Here is a 6,000-nt window from a genome sequence, read left to right as displayed (position 1 = left end):
GAAGCTGTGGAAGGAGAAGCTATAGAAAGCAGTGTGAAGGAAAGCTTTCCGGATTCATCCACTACAGTTCACCTCTTGCCCCACGAGCCTGCACACATGGGCAGACATGGCTATACTCTGAGAAAATGTCCACATGCAGATGCCTTAGTCCATTCAGGCTGCTATTAAAATAAAAGTTGACTATTTTGAAAACAGCAGTGATTTATTTTTCACAGCTTTGGAGGCTTCTAAGACCAAGGTCAAGGTCACAGCTGGTGTGTGCTGCGGCCTTGTGGCTGTGTTCTCACGTGGTGGGAGGCAGAGGAAGAGATGAGAGTGCTCTCCTCAGCCCTTCTCAGGACACAAGCATGACCCCACTCCTCACGGGCGTGGAGTGCTCTTACCATGGTCATTTTCCCCAGGGCATCTCCCCCAGATGCCCTCTCGTGGGGGGTTTGGTTCCAAGTATGTATTCCGGAGGGACCCTTATAGTTGAACCAGAGTAACCGCCTGTCACTCAGCAAGCTTCAGCACAGGCTGCCGGGACTCGGGGCTCTGCTGCCCCACGTCACAGTGCAGACTGGCCTTCCCTTCTCTTCTCAACAAGAGACCAGGGAAGGGACCAGGTCTACACTAGCTGCGTGTTCCAGGGAGTCTCGGGGAGATGAAGTTGGCTGGCGTGAAGGGCACCCCATTTCCAGGAGGCTGTCTGGGGAGTCATAGTCTTCCTTCACTGGCTTCTTCCAGCTCAGGCTTTCCAAATACCCCTTTTCCTTTTCTTCTCAACCTTCTGTCAGAATCAAATATTTTTAAGGTATTTTGTGCTTTCACTCATATCTATCCAGAGACCAGTCTTCTAGAATCTTCTGACTCTCCTGTAACAGCATCTTCAAAACCACAGCTTTCCCAACTACAAAGGAGCAATACTTCCCAAAGGAGAGTTCCCTAGCCAGTTAAGAATGTGGGCCTTGCTTACTTACCATAGCTTTCTAGAATCCTCTCATTATATGTTCAGTAAGGACAAGAGTACAGCATTAGAAGAAGCCTTTCAGTGATGGCTTTGTTCACTGCAAAAATGATTACTGAGGTCACTACACCCTTCTCTTAGAAATGCGAATTGAATTGTCTCACTATCTGATGCATTTAGAGAGTGTGAGTTTACCTTACATACATATGAAGCTACAATAATCCCAGCAAAAGTCCATACACTGAAGGCATCCTGTGTTTCCCCACCAGGAACCTTGTTTCTGGAATCATCAAAATGTGTCCTAAGTCTTTTGTTCTTGCTCCCAGATGGTGAAAGGAAGGTGGCAAATCTGGTTTATTACCAGGCCGCCATCCGTCCTGGCCCGTGCTCCTTTGGTGTCAGTCCTGGTGTGAGAGTGTGCACGCCTGCCACAGCCGGTGGTAGACAGATGGGGATAGGTGAGAAGTGCTCCAAAAACTAACCATAAACTACCAGCCAGCCCAGGCTGTTGCTTAGAGCTGGGAACAGCTTCAATTACAATGCACTGAGAGTTAGCTCTGGGGTCACCATGGAAAAGAGTAGGAGGAACTGTGGGCTGCTGGAGGAAGAGGGCAACGGGTTACAAAATGGGAAGGAGAGGAAAAAGTACACCAACCAGAGGGCTGAGTGGCAGAATGAGGAGAGCCGGCTTAGCAGTGGACACGGTGCAGGGAGAATGACAGGGAGAAAGAAAAGCTGCCCTCCACGCCTCTGTACGATGCCATGCGGGAGAGGCGGGGCAAGGGGTAAGAGCCCTGCCTGTGTGGCCTGCCTATAACCGTTGCTATGTTTGTATGCTTCATATGTCCGTCTATCACGCCATTTTGGAGATTGGGGTCTATATCCTTTGGAAGCCTTTTGGAGCCGAGTCATGACCTGGGGTTCAAAGCATGCTTTGGGATACAAGTGGTGTATTTTTACAACAGCGCAAAAGCACACCATCTACTTTGAGACGCAGGGCTCTGTTTTGAGGTAAATACCTCTGCAGAATGAGCAATTGAACAAAGTGTTGACGTCTCCTCCCCACACGCTCGCATTTATGGCTGGTCACGCACAGTTCAGCTGCGCGTCTGCGCAGCTTCATTAACCTGTCAGCTCACCCACCACCCTCAGAGTGATAGATGGGAAAGCGGTCCCTATGCTAAGTAAGACCCCACATGGCATTATTAATAATATCACAGCGATTCGGGACATGGAGCCATTAGACTGGTAATAAAAGGAGAGACCATCATTATTTCAACCAAAGAGCAGAAAATGAGTGGATCTCTGTACTGACGGACATGTGCAGCTGCCAGGCTCCAGTTAGGAAGCAAGTGCAGAACGGGAGATTGCTCAGCAGGCCGAGCTGGTGGGAAAGCTCAGGCTGAGAATGGTTCCAGGCATCAGCGTGGGCTTTGGCAGTGAGCACTGTAGGTGCAGCTGCCCCTAGGGTTGCCCTCAAGAGATTCCCCTGGGTGGATACCCCAGCTCTTCTTTAATTGGTTGTCCTCAAAACATACATGTGAGAATCCAGCATTGCATAGAAAGTACTGAGCCGATGTCAGATCTACGTTTACTCCTTATCCCTTGTCATCTGTAAACAAGGATTGATTGGTGCTGCCAGCCTCAGACTAGAATCAAGAGGAAATACACATTTTTTCTCTTTAAATAACATTCAATTTTCATAGTGTTAATTTCACAGTAAAACTACAACCAGGAGAAGGTTATTGGACTTGGTGAATTGTTTTACTGTCAGTAGCTTTCCTGGTGGTTTTCTCCTCTCCAGCCCCCTGCACCCAATTACTCGTCAGAACATATTTTATAACTCTTAGGGTTACTAAGGGTTCTGCAGGACAGAGTAGAGTACATGGCTGTCACAGTGATTTTTAACATAGGAAATGTAATAAGCTACTGGTTTGGTGATTTGGTGGCTATCACATCAAGAAGACTCGCGAGGCCTGCCTTAGTAACCAGGGCTTCTTTGAAAGCAGAAGCAGCTGTCAGCCCTGGGCCTGCATGGAGACGTGAAATGCTGTGGTGCCTCAGGAAGGCTTCTGGAGGGGAGGCCTGGCCCATCCACCCAGCCTCCTGGGAGCATGTCCTGTTTGTCTCTCCTTTGCTCCCCACACGTTTCTGATGGAGGAGATGCTGACTCCAGTATTGACAGATCACGGTGGGACCTTTTTCATTTCAGAGTTCACCACTTCTCCTCATTATCTTTCACAAGGTGCAAAGGTCTAGAATGATAATGCTGTTGGGACCAAGTGCGGTGGGTCATGCCTATAAGCCCAGCTGGTCAGATATTGGGAGGATCACAGTTTCAGGCTAGCCCTGCCTGAAAGGTTACAGACCAAAGAACAGGGATCCGAAGTATGGTTCAAGTGGTAGAACATCTGCCAGACAACTGCAGGACCCTGTGTCCAAAACTTAGTCCAAAGAAAAGCAGGGACAACGAATGCTAAGAACCCAGTGATACAAACATAACCTGCTAAAACATTATTATTATTGTTGCTGTTGTTGTTTTTGTTGGTTGTAGTTTCTGAACTCTGGGCCTGGGCGCTGTCCCTCAGCTCTTTGGCTGGCACTCTACCACTTGAGCCACAGTGCCACTTCCAGCTTTTTCTGCATAGGAGGTGCTGAGGAATTGAACCCAGGGCACCTTCCCAGCCACCTTCCCAGGCCCTGTTAAAATACGTTAAAAACGCCATTGTTAAAATCTTGGGGAAATGTTCTGGGAATGTTTGGTACACAAAGAAAGGTTTAGTCAGAAGTTGGCTGGGTTTGGGTAAGAGCAGGAGGAGCAGCGCCTGATGCAATGCAGGCAGCAGAAGGGTGAGCGCCCAGCCTTCCTCACCCCTCCACGCAGGTCGCTGGGAGGGGAAGTTTTCACACTCTCCTCCCTGCACGTCTGCAATAGAGAAGCAGAAGTCTGGAGGGATGCGGTCAGAGATTCACAAGCTTCCATTGGTCCTTGCTTGCAGGAAGGGGCGGGTGTGCAGGCAGGGAACGTGGACAACAGCTGAGATTGACGGCCAGACCCCAGCGAGATGCTGTGAAGAGGATTGGAGTACTAGTGTTGAGATGAGGTCTTTCTTACAAATAGCCTTTCATCTTTACTTTTCCTTCACGTAAGGCCGGCTGTTGCAGGGACCCCTTGATTGCCGGTCTCTGAACCATTCCCTGGTGCCTGACCTCCATGAGTGGCAGCTGTCTGTTGAGCAGCATCTTTGGGGGCAATTATGTGAACTGTCGTCACAGAATCCTGGATGTCTTGAACATTTCACAGAAGCCTTGAGGCAACCACACTCACCGCGTGAACCCTGAGAGGTCAGCTGCTCAGGGAGTTTTGCCCTTCGCTCCAGAATGCCCGGCTCCAGTCAGGGTCACTCCAGCTAACCCGGCCTCCTTTCAGCCATGAGTATCAGAGGCTCTGCCTACAGTTGCTGCAAGCAGCCCACCCCAGTGCTCTGGACCCCCTGATGGGCGTACTCAGCAAGATGAGGGGAGCGGAGAAGACAGAGTCCCAGAATGACTGAGCACAATGCTCGCTGTGGCTCTGCGAAGCCTGTGATGGGTTCTTGTGTAAACCTTGCACACAAACAAGGTTGTGACTGGTGTAAGTTGTGCAAAGAGGCAGAGACCCATGGAGGTGAGTGTGTCTGACAGGCCAAAGGCACAAGCTGAAGCTGAAAGGACTGTAAATGCTGGTTGGTAGAAGAGTTCAGGAGCTCTAACGAGGGTCGAAGAGTTGAGGATTCTACTATCCAAAGCTCAGGGACTCTCACTCTCACCACAGGGTGTTAATATGACATGAGCTTCTGCCTTGAGCTCCTACGACAATATGCTCCCTATTTTGACTTGGTACCAAGAAGAGAAAAAAAGGAAAAGGTTCTAAAATTGACTGAGATAATGGATAACTCTATGACGAAAGAAATATGTACTTCAGCCGGGAGAGTTTGGGGGTGAGTTGTACTTCAATGAGGCTGTTCTTAATGAAAGTTGGAGACTTCCACCGCTCCTCAATCCTTTCCTCTCATTTCCTGTCTACTTCCATCACGCTAAGTCATTGTAATCCAGTTAAGATGGAGATCCCATTATTCTGCTGGCAGAAATGGTCAACTAACCAGGATACATAGAGTTTTGTCTCTCTCTGGTAGTTACATTTAAGAGAAAGTGTTTGAAGAAATAGAAATATTAGTTCACTGGTTTCTTCAAGTGTACTGAGAGAATGACTGGAAATAACCAATGGAGCATCCTCAGCTCGGGTGTTGACTATATGATGTCTGAGCTCCATGAACATCAAACCAAACTTCTCTTGACTCTGGCATCAAACTTTCCCTCTTTGTAATGACTGGGACGTGGCATGCCAGGCAATGTGTTTGGCAGGGCACATTTTATTGTGTAGACTGTGTGTAGAATCAAAATCCATAAACATAGCTTTACACAGTAGAGATTTTAGAGCGTTAGACCTGCTGAAATTGGCACTTTCTGCTCATTTTCTTGTGAAGGAGATAGGATTTGATTTATATTTGTATCTTTGATCACAGCTGCTTTGCTGGATTTCATTTGGCTTTTTCTTTCTGGCAACCTTTCTCTTTTGCCTCGGCAGGCCTCATACTTACATTCCTCCTTCCTCAGCCTCCAGGGGCTAGGCTACAGATGCCAATGTCGCGCCCAGTGGTTACACTGTGCATGGCTCATATTTATGGCATATTCTTGTGTTCCCTCCACCTCTACTTCCTACAAGCCAGGGTTTCATTCATTGAAAGGAACTTGGGGTGTGTCTAGGCAGCGTGGCCTCTGACAGAGGCTAGGGACCCCAAGAGAGCCCGGAGCCCTTGAGGACCGTAGGGACCCCACATTGTCTGGGGTTGATGGTAGAATCTGCTCATCTCCATCTCCTTCCCCATCCCCTAGACCTTCTCCGAGAACATCAAGCACCCGACAAAAGGAAAGCGGGATTTTCTTATAATGCTCCTCGTGTTCACTTCCGGATAGCTCGTTTCTGCAAATGGCTAGATTAGTAATGCTCACTT

This window comes from Dipodomys ordii, unplaced genomic scaffold (assembly GCF_000151885.1).
Source record: "Dipodomys ordii isolate 6190 unplaced genomic scaffold, Dord_2.0 Scaffold21, whole genome shotgun sequence".
Classification (NCBI taxonomy): domain Eukaryota; kingdom Metazoa; phylum Chordata; class Mammalia; order Rodentia; family Heteromyidae; genus Dipodomys; species Dipodomys ordii.
The sequence above is the reverse complement of the archived record's forward strand: the minus strand, read 5'-3'. Positions refer to the sequence as shown.